We start from the raw sequence: 19,104 nt of genomic DNA, 5'->3' as shown, positions 1-19,104 counted from the left end.
AATAATTTATAAGAGAACAGATTTATTTTGTGTGGTTCAGGAATCTAGAAGTCCAAGGTTGAGGGCTCATTGCAGGCAAGAGCCTTTTTGTTGTATAATTCTATGGTGGAAAGTGGGACAAGTCAGAGAGATAGAAAGAGAGAGAGAGAGAGAGCCCAAAAGAAGGTGTGTGTGTGTGTGTGTGTGTGTGTGTTCTTTCCTGAAGATCCTGTTTCTGAGAGGAGTCCTATCCAGTAAACAGAGGCCGCTGACCTAATCCCTTCCTAAGGGCTCTACTTAAACACTGATTTACTGGGGGCACAGATAATCCATAGCATTAGGATGGGTCAGGCACAGTGGCCTGGGAAATCCTCAGGAGCTGGCATCACAGGAGAAATCAGACTGGGAAATGGATAACAACAGAGTGGCCAGCACAACCTGAGCCACAGAAGCAGAGGGATGAGATGGACAGGACACACCCATGAGGGGGGTCAGTGCCACAGTCCATGTCCCTCAATGAGGCCTTACCCTACTCTGTAAAGAGGGCAGCATCCTTAAGTGTTGATGTCAAAACAGCTCATCAGCAAAGAGTTTATTCTAGAATCTAATACCAGTCACCATGTCTTGTGATCCCAAATTCAGGTTACCCCAAAGACCACACTCCAACACGGTTACACTTTCACAAAATTTTTTAATAGTAACAGAACAGAATATTTAAATAGTAATAGTAACAGACAATCATAAATCAAGGCCCTTAGTGCACTGTTGGGAACGTCAAGCAAGTCGGTTGCAGGAAACCGGGGAAATCACTATCCACAGTCATTGAAGGTTTAGTTGGCCTTCAGCCTTGTGGATTGTTTAACACAGGTGTGGCCCCACCTATGGACACTTCAGGTAACGTGACCAATGCGACTGTTCATACACATGGGCTAAACTTAAATTTAAGATCATACAACATACATATCACACAGAGAGTGAAATACTAAATCCCTGTTGTAGAAGTAAATATTAAAGTATAAAAAAGGAATGAGATGTTACAGATACCATTGGAAGAAGGAGATGACTGGGAAAAGCTTTAGGGATGGTTGGCCTCTCCCCAGATTTGGGTAGAGACCAGCCGAGCACACGGCCAGCGATGGACCCGGCCTAAGATACAGTCACCTGTGTGGTCTCGAGAGCGTGAACAAGCTAGCCCGCCCTTCCTTTCTCAGGGCCTTCACCAGAAACGAATGGAAAGGATGCCAGATCTCGTTCAGAGCCAGGGCTCTACGGCCAGCAGAGCCAGGTGCCCGCAGGGGGACCACGGGCCCATTAACCGAGGGGAGCAATCCCTTAGCGTGTCCACAGCAGATTAGAGAAGGAGCCTGTGAGTGCCATTGTGGAGATGTTAGATGAAATGAGCTAATGTAGCAGAAAGTTCTAGTTAAACTCCTGGCTCTCCATAAGTCCCTTATATATAAATTCCTAACATATATAGTATCTGTTTGTTTGTGTCTTTGGCCAGACTGTACAGCAGATGACTTAAGACCAGGCAGCAAATTTGAGGTGGAGCCATGGTTATCACGACGGGCTGCTCGGACCACAAAGCTGATTTATTTCAATCATAACAGCGGCAAATTCCTGTTATTGTAATGAATCACAGCGGGTAAGTGCACAGATGCAGGGGATGGGATCCCAGGGCTGGCTGGCTCTGCAGCTAGGGTAACGCAAAGCAGACTTGCAGTATCCTAATGATGCGATTTCTGTGGCAACCAAACCTGCAGCCTGCTCGTGCACCAAACAGGCTGTAATGAAATCCAGTATTTTTATGGAGTATTTTTCCTAAACGATAAGGATTGCGTATGGTTCTTTTCCCATTGTGCGGCCGTTCAGTCCAAAGCAAACATTTGAGAGATTTTTAACGGAGGTTGGCAAGCTCAGACTTGCTTCAGTGTAAAAATGTCCAGGCCATCTGCTGCAAACTCCCCAATAGAAAACACACTGAGCTGGACCGCTCAAACTAATTTAATCATGAGATACCATTTCCTGGATCTGAAGGGGAACATTTCTATTTGCCCACTAGGGCTTTTTGGGGAAAGGGACTATATATATTTGCAGTATGGTATGTTAGTCACTTGGAATTTCAAAGAAAAAAAGTAGAACAGGGGTTTTGGAAAACAAACACTGAAAAGGTCATCACTTCAATTCTTTGCAGATGATTTTAATAGAAGAGTTCTCATTAAAATGTTAAACAGTTTTGACACGAATTCAGAGACAGGGCCATCATTTTGTAGGATGCTAATTGATTTGTGCTGCTTGTACTTTGTTTTTGTACACATTTAACAATTAAGCACCTTTCTTCTTCTTCTTCTTCTTCTTCTTCTTCTTCTTCTTCTTCTTCTTCTTCTTCTTCTTCTTCTTCTTCTTCTTCTTCTTCTTCTTCTTTGGTAATTTATATTTAATTTATATATTTTCATGTGCATTGGTGTTTTGTCTGCATGTATGTCTGTGTGAGGGCATCAGATTCCCTAGAAGAGGAGTTACAGATAGTTGTGAGTTGCCATGTGGATGTTGAAAATTGAACCCGGATCCTCTGGAAAAACAGCCAGGACTCTTAACTTCTGAGCCATCTCTCCAACCCCAACAAAGCACTTTTCTGTACCCTGATAGTAAATCTCAGAATTCAGCCATGTGCTGGTGTTCCAAGTCAGCAGACAACCAGAGGTGGGCCACTCGCTCACTCGAATGTGCCAGGCACACACTAACACCCCTCTCCCACTCCCTGCCCCACAATCTTTTGCACAACTATTAGCTAGTTGGTTCTAGAACTGGGTTCTGATATAGCCTCGTTTGCTGGCATCAGCTGACTGTATCTTATCACAAGATGGTTGTTGGGAAGAATGAGGGTTTTAAAAACATGACCTACGCTCATATTCTAAAGAGCTTTGTGCCATAGATATGCCTGCTAATTTAATGAGTGTGAATTTAATGCTTTTAGTTTTTTAACCTATACATTCACACATATATTAAGATCAGATGTGCACATTAACAATGAGCATACACAAAAGCCAAATCAAACCAAACCAGAAAAATCAAAACCAAAAATGGGCGTCTGAGTTGGGCATTTAGAAAATTGTTAGTACTGTTAGGTATTTATTAACTTGAAGAAAGGCTTCAGGGAGCAGCTGACATGGATCCTGCTATCCGGCCTTGATCCCAGATGCAGCCCAGCTCTCTAGATCCAGTGCCTCCTTCATCACGTGCTCACCATGTGATATAGCCACCCCTCCCCCTCCAGCTCAAACCGCACTCAGAACTCCATCCAGGACTTCACCCAGAAGGTATTCTCTGTAGCTGTCACTTTCATTTTCTTCATTGGTCTGCCTTTTATGTCAGTATTTGGTTTCTAAGTGGAAGAAAGAAAGGAGGGGGAGGAGATTCCAGTTCCCAGCATGGACGACCGCAATAGTATCTCCTCTTCTGGTGCTCATCAATGCCTGGTGTTTCTAGGAAACTGCAGCATTCCGTTCAGATTTGGATTTGGATGAAGCCAAAGCCTCCCCTCTAAGTTCAGTATGGAGACTGTTTCACAGATGTGATCATTTTGGTTATCATCAGTTCTTAACAGGTTTTACCTGGGTGCCACTGGCTTTATCAGATTGGCTGCAGAGGTTAGGGGTTCTGTGGCACGGGTCTACCTCTCCAGGGCCTGTCGTTTGCATGGAAACAGGGGCCTGGTTTCTCACTTATGCTGGACTTGCAGGGTACTCAGAACAGCACCTTGCTCTAGAACCCAGAACTTGGGCAAACTGCCCTCTTTGTACACTCATTGTGCCCCAGGCTGGTACAGACAGGCGTGAACCGAGTCACAAACTCCTCAGCTCATGAACTATGAGTTTTCTCCCCATGAGGTAAATCCTGTATCAAACCTGGGTCTGAGAACATCGATCATCTGGAAAATTCTAAGAATTCATTTCAGAACACCTGGTACATGTGGCTCTTGCCATTGAAGATTAAAAAAATTATTGTTTGGTCCAACAGGTTCCTTTATTAAACTATCCAAAGGTGTTGATCACTATGTAGATTAAGATTCTGAGACTTAGAAGCTGAGGCATGACTGATGAAAACAATTTTTTTTAAAAAAAATGATTTTAGTGTTACCTATCTAGGAAATCAGGTTTCTAACAGGTTGCTTTTACATATTAGCCAAAACAAAGATCTATGTCTCTTCCGGTTTTCTGCAGACTCAAGGTACAACGTTTCCATTTATAGGACAAGAAGAAAGTCAAATCGTAACATAGGGCCAGGATTCAGGCCTTCTGCAGGCAGCGTGGCTCACAGTCCTCAGTCGCAGCTGGCTCTTCCAGGAGGGAGATCTGCCGTTACTGTTACTCTAGATGACGTGGGAACACATGGTAGAACTGTGCACAGTGTGGCTCTGCAGCCGGTACTGCAGACATGTAGTGAACACAAATCACACAACACAGCATCGAAGTGGGACCATGTCCTTGAGTTATCACCCACAGGAGCCTCAGGAATGTTCTTCAATGCTCTAACCTTGTCAATGGTGTGGGAGCCGTGGCATCTGTTTCAACATGTGATGAGTCTGTCACAAGTGATCACCTCTTTGGTTTCTTCCTTTCCACTCTTTGACACCTGGGTAGTTTTCCTTGTTCTTCTTGGGTCTCTCTGCTTGGGTGCCTCTTGCCCACTTTGGGGGGGGGGCGGTATTCTCTCTCATCAATTTATAAAATTACAAACTTACTGATAACGTTAGTATTTTTATGATATGTATTTTATAAACACTTCTCCACTCATTATATGCACTTAAGTATTCTAAAGCATACAGCTCGTCTCAAACTGTATTTTTCACACGGGGTCAGTTTCCTTTTGGATATTCTGGGACATGCCTGGGAAGCTTGTCCTAAATCATTCACTCTGGCTCTTGTTTTTTTGGGACATGTTTGACTGTATTTAAGTCAAGTTGGGCTGTTGCTTTTGTTGTTAAAGGTTTGACTCCCAGACGCTATTTGTTCCTTTAGCCAGATCTGTGGGAACTATTAAACACATAAAGCAGACCAAACAGCCTGTGCACCTCCTCGTCTGACTCCCAGCTTCAGCGATTATCAGCACTTTGGCCGTTTTTACTTTGTTCTTATTTTGCTCTGAAGTATTTTGAAATTCTAGACACCATATTTTACCCATAATCCATCAATGCTGATTGCATACAGAAGAGGATTTAAATCGCCCCATCATATTATTTTCACACCCGATACAGCAACCATTAACACCAAACAGACACATCCCATTGAAAGTGTTCTTTTGTGGGTGAAAGACAGGATGTAGACAGGGTCTTTATTATGCATTTACTCGGGGAAACTGGGTTATGCAGCCTTGTCCTGTAGGGACATTTAGCTGACTGATCTCTTCTTGAAGTGTTTTTATCTTCCATACTTCCTGAAAACTGGGAGTCATATCTAAGGCTTGATTAAATTCAGGTTCTTTTTCTGGCAGGAGCATGTTATAGCTCTGCTAGGCACTTCCTGTTACATTACGCTGGGAAGCAATAGTGTCTGGCCCTGTCTCTTTCAATGCTGATAAGAACGGCGCGTGAGTCCCAGAAACCCTTGCGTTTCACTCGGTGCTCTCCCCTGGGATTCCGCGCTTGGTGGTCAGAAGCCCTGGGTGGGAGTCCAGTGTGGGCTCAATGCCTTACGTGGCATGCTTAGGTTGTGTTGCTTTTCAGGCTGACTGATTTGCTCTGTGTGTGGGACATCTGGGACGGGAGTAGAGAAAGCGGGCATGGGTACAGCCCGGAAGAGTAGTAGCTGTGATTGACTGGTATGAGTTTCAAGCAGATGGAATTTGTTTACATGACCTTCGAGGTCTGCCCAAGTCCGATGTTTTAGGGTGAGCAGTCACAGAGCCCTCTCTTGGGCTAGTAGGTATATTAAGGCCGAGTGTGTGGGTAGAACTGCTCATCAACCCATTTAATAGCTCAAGGGACTTGGCAACTCTGCCAGATCTGGGTCCTGTGGGCAGAGCCGAGAGCTCCGCAAATTCCCATTCACTTTTTAAGTCCTGGTTCATTATAGCTTGCCAAGTGTGTCACTAAGATGAAGATGGATTATAATGACTACATTTTGGTAATTCACTTACTTTGCTGAAGTCAGTGCTCAATTGTATTACAGCTGAGACCCCATCTGGTTCCAATCAGTGGTGAAGGGAGATCCCATGTCTGGACAGAGGGCTGGGTCTGAGTCTGCGGGGAAGTTGCCCCCGGGAGGTGCAGCTGAACAATTACCAGCCAAGGGTGGGGAGTGGGCGTGCAGACCACCAGGTGGGCCTGCTCAGGTTCAAGTCAGCTCACACCCTTCAGCACTCCTACTATGTGCCAGGCATGGCTCCCGGTACTGGGATGGAGAGGGGCATCTGGGCAATGATTCCTGCTCTTCTGTGACTACAGGATACTTAAGCTGAGGGTCGGGTAGGACAGGGGGCAGGCAGTCCTCAAGTAATTGATATGATTCACAAATTATAGAGCAAGCCTGAAAGTGATACAATCTATGGCAAAGGAAATACAGAGCAGATGAGGATGATGCAGGGTTCTTGTGTAGAATTTGGGGCAATGGAGGATAGTCAGGGTAGGGATACCAGTCAGGACCTCCCTTCTAGCCCACTGACCAGAGGTAGGAGAGAAAGAAGGTTAATAGAAAAAGGGGGTTGTGGACCTGTTTAGAAGTAGTTCTTTGGGACAATTCCAATCTTCAGTGGAAGCAGCCAGCATCAACCGGAATACCACAAGAAGTTCTTTGGTGTATTTCTCTCTATGAAGTGAAGGCCACAGAAGACCAGGGAATCATTGCAGGGCCAGCAAAGACCAGGGAAGACCAGCAAAGTCCAGGGAAGACCAGTGAAGACCAATTGCAATGCAAGAATGTCCCTTCACTCTCTTTGGGTTCTATTTATATTCTTTCTAAATATCATACACCCTCTCAGGTGTCTGTTTTCAGCAAAACATCAGATGCCCTCTCACAAGACAGCTTCCAGAAAAATATCATGTGACACAACTAAGGTTTTTTTTTTTTTTTTTTTAAAGAAACCAGAAACCTTCATGTCAGGTCCTAATATCCATAGGTTTCAGCATCTGTACATTCAATCAAATTCTGATAAAAAATCAATGAAAAAATACTACGTCTATACTATATAAAACAGATAGACTTTCTTCTTTATTGTTATTCTTTAATTACATTATAGTAAAAGTGTTTATCTAATGTTGCATTGTACTAGGCACTATACGTCATTAGAGATGAGTGGAACATATGGGAATGTGTGTGGGCTACATACATACAAAGCCTCAGTTTATATGAGATTTCTTCTCAGTACATCAGTCTGCTTTCCATCACTGTAACAAAATACCTGAGGTAAGAAACTTAGGAAGAAAGGTTTATTTTGGCTCATGGATTCAGAAGTTTCAACTTCATTCTATAATTGGTTGCTTTAATCCTGTGGTAAGCAGCGTATGATGATAGTAGCATGTGGAAGAAGAAAACTGTTCACCTCATGACAAATAGAGAGAGAGAGTGACTGACTTAGGGTTCACATATCACCTTTAAGGGAACAACTCCAATGACCTAATTCCCTTTAGTCAGTCCTGCTTGGTCACAATAGCATGGTGACTAAACCTTCAAAATATGCACTTTCTGGGGACACATGAAAAACTATAGTCTTCAGATGTTGGTATCTGTCCCGGAATTAGTTACCTATGAATACCAAGGCACAACTATAATTGTTGTGCTCACAAGATCAAGTGCACCTGAACACAACTACCTGATGCCCAAATCTTGGTGGCCATAATTGTTCTCCAGATTCTGCTACCAGCACAGGATCTCCTTTAGGCCATGGTTTTTGCTATAACTTCCTCTGGGGCCCATGTGCTTCCCCATTCCCCTAAGGCGTCCCTTCTCCTCACTCTGCCCTATGGAGAACTAGATGACATTGATCTATTGCTCTTCTGAGACAGTGTTGGTTTGTGGGTTAGTTTTGTCAACTTGACCCAAGATGGAGTAATTTGGGAAGAAGGAACTAAAATTGAGAGAATGCTTCCATCAGAATATGACTTATAGGCAAGCCTGTGGACATTTCTTGATAAATGCATTTCTATTATAATTATCATTACTGTTACTACCATCATCACCTCCTCCTCCACCTCATCTTTCTCCTCACACTCTCCTCCTTCTTCCTTCCCTCCATCATCTTCCTCCTCCTTCTCCTCCTCTTCATCTTCTTCCTTTTCCTCCTCCTCCAACACCTCCTCCTCTTTCTCCTCATCACTCTCCTCCATCCTCCTCCCCTCCATCCTCCTCCTCCTCCCTCTCCTCCTCCTCCTCCTTCTCTTCCATTTTCTTCATTATCATCTTTCTCATGTCCTCATTTGTAAGTCTGAGCTCACAGTCACATCAGCCATAGGTGGGCTTGGTGGATGAGCACGCCCTCACCTGGTCTGATGGATCTGGTTGGAATTTGTTTGCTACAGGAAAACCACTGTGTGCAGGGCCTTGTTTAACCCGACTTTCTCCCTTTAGAAAGAGAATTTTCGTCAGATGAATCATTCTGAACATGCTTGCTGGAGCCAGAGACTTTTGGCTCCCAGGCTGTTTACTGACTTTGTCCCATAAGTGTTCTTAGGAAATGACAAGGGTCAGAATTGTCATTGTTTCTGCTTTAAAAAGCTGGAGACTTGGAAATAAGCCAGTGCTGTGTAGAAGGGTGTTCCCACCCATGGGACTACTCAGTGTCACACCGATCAACACCTCCTAGACTCTTGAAGCAACTTGCCTCTGTCATGGAGGCCTGGCTGCCTATGTATCAGATAAGACACTTGCTTTTGGATTGTCTTGAGAAGCCCTTGTTACTGTCCATCAAGGCCAAACTGCTCATTTCTGCCCACAGGTGTGATGTAGCCAGTTTGTAGGGAGGCCTTGTCCCACCTCTGAAAATCTGGGTCATTCTGATACAACCAAGTGTCATCCTCAGGCTTCTGATATGTATTTTTCAACACAGTGAGCTTGGATGGACTGGCATATATTTGTAGTGTTTTACTTCTAAATCTCTAATACGAAGAACTAAGGTAATCGGATTAGTGTTCTACCTGCAACTTGATTCAGAGCCCGCAGAGCCAGAGAGGACCAACTGTAGATCTCACACCTTTCCTCAGCACTTGTGTACAATTGCCAGGAAGGTGGAATAGGTACAAACTGGTTCATAACGCTCCTTACTATGCGCACCCTTGAGGGTCGGCTTTGATCTTGTCTTTCCATTCTTGCAGAGATGATTGGATGCCTCTAGCATCCTGTTGTTTGTTCCAGGGTCCAACCAGTACACAGATGACGTTTGTACGTGGATGTCAGATTGACTCATGGGGCTAGAGCTTTGCCTTGGCTGTGTGACATGGAGCTGGTATTTGCACAATGACTGTGTCATCTTCCCTTCAGCTGGCTTCCTTCTATCCCTTCCCATCAGATCTTTGGGTGGGAATGCTCTCAACAGAACATTGGGGACCCAGAGGTGCAGAGGAGTGTTACAGATGGGGCCAGAGTATGAATGCTGATACGCTATGTGGAGTCTGGTTCTGCCTTTGCAGATTGTGTGATGTTGGAGCATGGCTCCAAGGGTTTCATTCCTGTACACGTTTTGCTTTGTTTCTGGCCTTGGATTGGGCTCCTTTGTTCCCTACTCCCCTTTCTTAGATACAGTCTCCAGGACATCACAGGCTATGCGATTTGTCCTTCTGTTTTACAAAGAAGGACATTCTGAGGCAGCTCTGTGGAGACATGAGAACCTCTTCAGTTGTTCATAAGTCCTTGTACATAGTCTCTGCTTAAACTTAACCACTAAGGGACCAGGGAGCCACAGGGAAGAAGAAAACTAGACAATGCTTCCAGGCCTGGGGCACCAAGGGCTGGGAGACCTAACACTGTGATGGTGGCAGAGTGAACTCAAGTAAAATAATGTCCATGAGTGTGGTCATATTCTTAATCACAAATGGCTTGTCTGGAGAAATGGATTGCATTCAGCACATGGAAAGGTGGGAGAAGCTCATGCTGGGTAACTACCGCAATTCATCTTTTCCTTTCCTCCGCTCTTCTAGCTAAGTTAAAGCTTCCCACAGGAACCATTCTAAGATGAATACATTCTGATGACCTACTGTCCACTGCGGGAGCATCGTTAGAACTCCTGGGTTATATCCTTGTGCTCTGCTGAGAGCACCTCTCAGTGGTTCTCATCAGAAGGGCGAGGTGACAGATTGTTAATTAGCCCCATAGATTTCCTTCCAACACCTCTTCCAGGACCCTGGCTGCGGTGGGCTCCCGAGTGTGACTGACATGGGTGTTGAAGCTCCTTCTATGATAAAAGTAATGAGAGAGTGGGTGACAGCCCTGCACAGGTCACCAAAGTCTGTGGGGGGCTGAATCAGGGATAATTGAAGAGCAGCTGTCTTACAAGTGGGTGACAGTGTAGCCCTGCTAGTTGCAGTAGAAAGAAACGTTAAAGCAGGATGCAGCCTGGAGCCCGTTCCACAGGGCTCAGCCTCCACCGGGAAATGTTCTCCCATCATGAGAGCAACAGCCGAGGGTCAGGACCACAGCTTCAGATAAAGAGGGCCTCGCTAGTGTACACTGTGCATGCAGGAATGTAATTTTAAGATGCTGGAGACAGGAAGAGAGGGAGGGAGGAATGGAGGGAGGGACAGAAGCCACAGCTAGCAGGGGCACAGGGAAGGGACAGGGTTGTTCTAGGAAAAGCTTTTTCTTGACACTTGACATGAGCAGTGACAAAAAACCTTTTCAGAAGGTCCCTGCTGACTCAGTAGCTGGGCAGTGCCAAGACTCTTTCTATCTAGTAGGTGTCGTGGGCCAGTATTATATAACCTGGCCTGCAATGTACCTCAGGTTAGAGGGGGACTCTGACAGAGCCACACACTACTACGCAAGGCAGAAATCTGGTCTGAACCATACACTGGAGTAGACTACATGGAGACATGCTCAGGGATCATAGGAATGTATGTGTATGTGTGTATATATATTTACACAAACACATACACACACATATTTAACATAACATATCCAGTATATAATAATTATATAACACATAATATATAACATAATATATATTTCCCTGTCCTTTTTCTCCCTGCATTTTACTATATTTTTGATTTTTTATAGATTTTTTCCAAAGAAGAGTTTGTCTTGGAGTTGGGGATCTTGCCTTAACCCCTTGAGAGCTGGGATTGTTTTAGGCTTCCTGACTGCATTTCTTTACCCCTTCTCTTTTCATTCTTCCTTTAGTTGAAGGTACCTAATCCCCTCCTTTGTCTTTATTGCCCTTTTCCTCTTTTCTCGTCTCTGTTTCCCCAACATTACTTGCAAGCCTTGGTTGCACCTTTCCTTTCCACTCTTACCCTTAGAAGCCTCTCACAACATTTAGAAACTCTCCCTATACATTGTGTTGTCTTCACCCTTTACTCTTCCAAAGTAACGAGTTTAAAGAGTGATTGTTTTAATTAGTTATTGCTGTACTTTCAACCATAAGTTGTTGCTTCTGCAATGACTGCTCTATTCTCAGAATAGAGCTACAGGTTGAGCACAATCCTACTACAAACCTGTTTCACTCGAATACTGCAAATATCCCCCAAAGGTGGGGAATATATAGGTAACAACAAAACAAAACACAGCCAGTGACCTAGTCTCAGATAAATATAACCTAGTGCAGATGCACAAGAATTGTGACATCAGCAGTAAGGGAAGAGGCACTATACGGAGTGGGAGAAACATTTTGTCAGCTATGTATCTGAAAGATGATTAATATCTAGGATATAAACAACAACAACAGCAGCAACAACAAGCCCAGATTATTGTATAAAAAAATCAAACCAAAACAACTCAATAAATGACCCATGGATCTGAAATCAGAACTTTAAAAAGAAGAAATACAAATGACCATTAAACATTTTAAAAACATGTTCAATCTGATTAGTCATCATGGAAATGCCAATGAAAGTATTGTGAGATTTTATTGGTCCTCAGTCAGAATGGTTACTATTAAGACAACATGACTGATGTAGAAATCAATGTGATTTCTCAGAAAAGTAAAAATAGCATCCCTGTGACTCAATTATATCCTTTCTGCTTGTATACACAAAGGAGAGAGACTTGCACATCCATAGCCACTGTGGCTCTATTAATAGTAGCTAGCAAATATTAATCATCATATGTTTATCAACTGGTGAATGGTTAATGAATTTTAGTATATATACACAATGAAAACTGATGGAACTAGAAATTATTGTGCTGCATTAACCAAGTTTCAGGCAGACAAATGCTCTGTCATAAGTAGACCCTAGCTTTGAATTGTCAGATTTCTCTGCATATTAGAGCAACTGTCATAAAGGTCAGGGAGCAAGAAAGAGCCACAGGGTGGGGGAGGAAGACCTCTGTGGTTTGAGAGTAAAACACATGCAATATGGAAGTAGAGGGAGGGAATACTAAGGGGAAAAGGTTTAAATAGGGATGGGGGAGAGGAAATGTTTGAAGTTGTGGGAAGGGTCAGTGAAAAAGGATATATGAAAAAAATCATACAGATACTTAGTACTTTATCAACAAATGGGACCTCATAAAATTACAAAGTTGCTGTATGGCAAAGGACACCATCAAAAGGACAAATCGGCAACCAACAAATTGGGAAAAGATCTTCACCAATCCTACATCAGATAGAGGGCTAATATCCAATATATATAAAGAACTGAAGAAGTTAGACTCCAGAAAACCAAACAACCCTATTAAAAATGGGGTACAGAGTTAAACAAAGAATTCTCACCTGAAGAACTTCGGATGGTGGAGAAGCATCTTAAAAAATGCTTAACTTCATTAGTCATTAGGGAAATGCAAATCAAAACAACCCTGAGATTTCATCTTACACCAGTCAGAATGGCTAAGATTAAAAATTCAGGAGACAGCAGGTGTTGGAGAGGGTGTGGAGAAAGAGGAACACTCCTCCACTGCTGGTGGGGTTGCAAATTGGTACAACCACTCTGGAAATCAGTCTGGCGGTTCCTCCGAAAACTGGGCAACTCACTTCCAGAAGATCCTGCTATACCACTCCTGGGCATAAACCCAGAGGATTCCCCACCATGTAATAAGGATACATGCTCTACTATGTTCATAGCAGCCCTATTTATAATTGCCAGATGCTGGAAAGAACCTAGGTATCCCTCAACAGAAGAGTGGATGCAAAAAATGTGGTATATCTACACAATGGAGTACTATTCAGCCATTAGAAACAATGAATTCATGAAATTCTTAGGCAAATGGATGGAGCTAGAGAACATCATACTAAGTGAGATAACCCAGACTCAAAAGGTGAATCATGGTATGCACTCACTAATAAGTGGATATTAACCTAGAAAACTGGAATACCCAAAACATAATCCACACATCAAATGAGGTACAAGAAGAAAGGAGGAGTGGCCCCTGGTTCTGGAAAGACTCAGTGAAGCAGTATTCGGCAAAACCAGAACGGAGAAGTGGGAAGGGGTGGGTGGGAGGGCAGGGGAAGAGAAGGGGGCTTACGGGACTTTCAGGGAGTGGGGGGGCTAGAAAAGGGGAAATCATTTGAAATGTAAATAAATTATATCGAATAAAAAAATAAAAAAAATAAAATATCATTTAGAAATAAAAGAAAAAAGACTTTGAATGGATATACTCTATATATGTGGATAATATCTCCAGAAGCCACATGTTTTTAAACAAAAAAATCTAGTGCCAAATATAAAGAACTTCTCCATGAGCTGTTTACCTTGCTCTTTGTTTTCCACCAGAACTATTTCTGTGAGTAACACTTGTATTAGTTACTGTTATATTGCTGTGAAGAGACACCATGACCAGGACAACTCTCTCTTTTTTTTTTAAAGCATTGAATTGGGGGCTGACTTACAGTTTCAGAGCTTTAATCCATTTTCACCATGGGAATCATGGTGACAGGCATGGTGCTGGAGCAGTATCTGAGAGCTTTACATCCTGATCCACAGATAGGCAGACAGAGAAAGACACTGGGCCTGACATGGACTTTTGAAAACCTGTCAGAAAGCTGTCTCCTGAGAGGCTCTGCCAGTGCTTGACAAATACAGAGGTGGAGTCTCTCAGCCAACCATTGGACTGAGCACAAGGTCCCCAATGGAGGAGCTAGAGAAAGGATCCAAGGAGCTGAAGGGGCTTTCAGCCTCATAGGAGGACCAACAATATGAACCAACCAGTACCCCCAGAGCTCCAGGGACTAAACTATCAGCCAAAGAGGGTAGTTTACATGTAAGGTACACATGGAGGGACTCATGGCTCCAGCTCCATATGTAGCAGAGGATGGTCTTGTTAGACATCAAAGGGAGGAGAGGTCCTTGGTCCCCAGAAGGCTTGATGTCCCAGTATAGGGGAATACCAGGACAGGGAAGCAGGAATGAGTGGGTTGGTGAGCACAGGGAGGGTAGGGGATGGGATAGTGTGTTTTTGGAGGGGAAACCAGGAAAGGGGATAACATTTGAAATGTAAATAAAGAAAATATCTAATAAAAAAATGATGCACAGAAAAAAAACCCCATTCCCCAGTGTCACACTTACTCTAACAAAGCTACACCTACTCTAATAAGGTCACACCTCCTAATCCTTCTAATCCTTTCAAACAGTTCTATTCCCTTGTGACTAAGCATTCAAATATATGAACCTACAGGGACCATTCTTATTCAAACTACAACACCATACACATTGATTTAGGCAAGGAACTGGAACTGAGCTGGAGAAGCATTCCTACCAGCTGGCTAGCATTCATAGTGTAAATTATTTGAAAGTTGTTGGGGAAGAAAGGGCATTAATGACCCCACGTCTTTGTGGCCCATTGTATGTTGCAAAAAAAGATATATTTACTGGTACAATACTGCATGATTATTTGGGGGATAACTAAGAGATTTCTGATTGGATTTGAAGTCTGCATAGGAGGGACTATGTGCCTGTTATTATAGAGCTGGCCTATATCTTGGGAAGTTTGCAGGTTTTAGGGGGAAAGTACTATGGATATTTCCCTAAATATACGTGTTGTCAAAATGTCTTGTACATAGTGACTGCTGCTGCCCTCAGTCTGCATTAGAGGTCCCTCTTTTCACAGTGGGAAGCGGTTAATGCAGTGACACCATTGATTATTGCTGAGAATAAGTGACTGTTGAACGGGACATGTATATAACCTCTTCCAAAGTCTAGTGGACATGATGGAAGAGGACGAGTAAAGATTGTAAGAACCAGATAATGGGGAGGGATTCTCGGAAAAGCTGCCTCCTGAATTTGACAGCCATTAGAATCATGAACACACAGCAGCTATGGTTATCCACATGGGATCTGCAGAAAATGAAGACATGAGAGTAGGAGCAGAGACCAGGTGAGCTGATGATCAATAAGAGTGGGAGAGAGACAAGAGACAGTAATACATTGCACAAGACTGTATAAATACCAGATTGTAACAGTTGCATGTGGACCAAAAGAGACTCTTAAAACACTGTTGGTGGGACTGTGAGTATAGTCTCTATAGACATCAAAATGCAGATTTATCCAGACTGAAAATAGACCTTCCACATAACTAGTTTATTCTACTTTTTGTACTTGGACCCAAAGACATCAGGTCAACATATCCTAAAGATACCCACACATTGATGTTTACTAAAGCGATATTCAAAGCAGATAAGCTAAGGAACCAATCTCAGTATCTGACAACAAGAGGAGATAAAGAAAATGTAATTTATGTACAGCTCAGTTACTTTCCCATTGCTGTGATTAAAAATATCACGAAAAGGCTACTTAGAGCAGGAAGGGGTTATTTGGCCTATGATTCCAGTGGGAACCGCCTGTCAACAGTGGGAGAGCATGTCAGCAGGCACAGAAAAGGGGGCAGCAAGCTGGGAACTCACATCTTAAACTGCAGATGTGAGCCTGAGAAATCAACTGGCAATGGTGGGAGTCTTTGACACCTCAAAGCCTGTCTCCAGGGATATCTACCTCCAGTAAGGCCACATGGCCTAAACCTGTCATGAACTGGGACCGAGTATTCAAATGCCTTGACTATGAGCACGTCTCATTCAATTTATTTCTTTAGCAATAAAGAAGAGTCATTGCATCATTTGTAAAAAAAAAACTGGGAGAAATTGATGATGATCATATTAAGCAAATTAAGTCAGTTTCTGAAAGACAAACAGCACATGTTTTCTCTTATTTGTGAGTCCTATGCATTACAACTCATTATATGAAAGGAAGAAGGAAATGATCTGGGAAACAAAAAAGAGATAATGAGGGAAAGACAGAAAGTGGACACTGGAAGGGATTGGAGAAAATATGCTCCAAGTACATTATATTCTTACGTAAAAATGGCCTTATTTAGTAACTCTATATAATAAAATATTTAATATTTTATATAAAATTTAGATTTAACTATATAATTTATATATGATAAAATATATAATAAAATAATAAATTAAATATAGGAATAATGACCACATAAAGGAAAGAATTTTAAGTAAAGGCATAGATAATATATTTAATACAATCATAGAAGGAATGTCTCAAATCTAGTGAAAGATTTACAGAATCCTAAATATATCTGGGTTGAGAATCTCTTACTTGAAAAAATGCCAGTCCATTAAAAAAAATCATAAAGAAACATCAAAATTAGATGATATTGTAGATTAAATCAAGTTAACGTATATCTTCAGAATATTCCACCAACTGCAGTAGATTACGTGTTTTTTTTAGTAGCCATAAAGCTTCTCTGAACTAGAATAAGGATGTTTTAAAATATCTTGAGCTTAAAAAAATTAATATACAGCAAACCAGAGCCTCTGGTATGCAATTCAAGAGCAGGGTTCTAGCTCTAAGTGCCTACATTAAAAAAATTAAAGAAATCTTAAATATATAACTTAATAATATGCTTCAAGTCTTAGAAAAACATAAATAAGCCAAACCCCAAGCCAGCTTATGTAAGGAAATAATAAAGTCAACAAGGAAATTAATTAAATTTAAACAAAAATAATAAATAAAATAATGACAAGCTGGTATTTTTTGAAAAGATAAGGATGGCTGAGAAATTGAACTAAACCAACCAAAATAAAGACAGAAATTAATACAATTAGAGATAAAAGGGAGATATTTTACAATACATATCAATGAAATTCAAAGAATTATTCAGGCACACATTGAAAATATATATTCCAACAAACTGGGAAACTTAGTAGAAGTGGATAGATTACTAGATACACAGATGCTGACCAAAATTAAACTTGGTCAACTTAAATAGATATACAATTGATGAGACTGAAACAGTAGTGAAGTCTCTGAACCACAAAAAGCCCACGGCAGATGGATTCACCGTGGAACTATGCCAGACCTTTAGAAAGGAACACTAATACTCCGCAAATATCCCATCACATAGAAGGGGAAAACCACTGCCAGATTCATTTTATGAAGCCAACATTAATTACTCTGATAAGGTGAGATAAAAGCAAAACACTACAAAAAATTATGGGTTGGTCTCAATGATGAATATGGACTCAAACATACTCAACAAAACACACTGAACTCAGCAACTCATCAAAGGACCTTTAGCCATCACCTGGTCTTCATTCCAGGGAGCGAAAATGATTTAGCATCTACAAATCAATGAAAGTAGTACATCAAGTTAGTAGAGTCATATGATCATCTCAAAAATGCAGAAAAAGCCTTTGACAAAGTCCAATATATCTCGGTGATAAAAGCATGAGAGACAGTAGAATAGAGGATCATATTTCAACTCAGTAAAGGCCATACAGGATGCAATTACAGTTAACACTGTACCAAATGAAGAAAAACTCAAAGCATTCTCACATAAACTGATACTTAGACAGGGGCTTCCATTTTTATCTGCTCTTATTCAATATAGTCCCATTGATATAAGAAGTCAAGAGAAAAAATAGATACAAATAAGAAAGGAAGAGATCACAGTACTTTTATTTGCAGATTTCATGTCAGTATCTATCTATGTAAGAGACTCTAAAGACACAACCATAAAGATCCTAGATCTGATGATACAAAATCAACATAAAAACAGTAGCTTTTCTATATGTCAAATAATGAACATGTTAAGAAATAAACCAGGTAAACAAGCCTATTTGTAATAGCTTTAAAAACCGTAAAATACACAGGACAAACTCAACTAAAGAAGCGGAAAACCTATACAGTAAAAAATTTAAAATAGATAATAAGGACAGTAGAAGGTGAAAAGACTGTTCACTTTCATGGATTGGAAAAATTAATGCAGTGGAAACATATATCACTAATCACAGATTCAATACAACTTCCGCAACCTTCTGATGTCATTTTTCACAGAACTAGAACAAACAGTAGTAAAATTCATACAGAACCATTAAAAACCCTAGGGTACTGAACAATGCTGAAAGGATCACAAAACTTGGTTTCAAGTTATATTACAAAGTCATAATAACAAAACCAGCATGGTATCGGCACAACATAGACACATATCAATATAGGATCCAGAGTGAAACCCTCAGAGTGCAGCCACTTAATATTTGACAAACATGTCAAAAATGAACATTGGAAAGAGAAGAACTCCTTAAAACTAATATTGGGATATCTTGAACTCCCCATGAGTAGGGATAAAATCAGTCTAAGGGCTGGTGAGATTGCTCAGTGGGTAGAGGTGTTTGAATACAGCTGGACACAAGCCTGATGACCTGAATTTGGTCCCTGGATCCCACAGGGAGCAAGAGAGAATCTGCTCTTGAGAGGTGTCCTGTGACTACCACATGTTTGCCGTGGCATTTGTTCACTGACCTCCCCCCCCCATTCATGTGTATGCATGCATGAGTACATGTGTGTGCATGAGTGTGTATATACACAATCAATAAAAAAATCAAAATCAATCCAAATGGGCCAAAGTTTTTCAAAGACATTAATATGAGCCTTGTTTAAACTTCTAGAGGAAAATAGAGAAAACACTTAACTGTGCAGGCATAGGTGAGGACATTTTGAAAATAGCTCACGTAGCTCAGAAAATAACACCAAAT

The sequence above is a fragment of the Apodemus sylvaticus genome, chromosome 2 (genome assembly GCF_947179515.1).
Source record: "Apodemus sylvaticus chromosome 2, mApoSyl1.1, whole genome shotgun sequence".
In the NCBI taxonomy this organism is placed as follows: Eukaryota; Metazoa; Chordata; class Mammalia; order Rodentia; family Muridae; genus Apodemus; species Apodemus sylvaticus.
The sequence above is the reverse complement of the archived record's forward strand: the minus strand, read 5'-3'. Positions refer to the sequence as shown.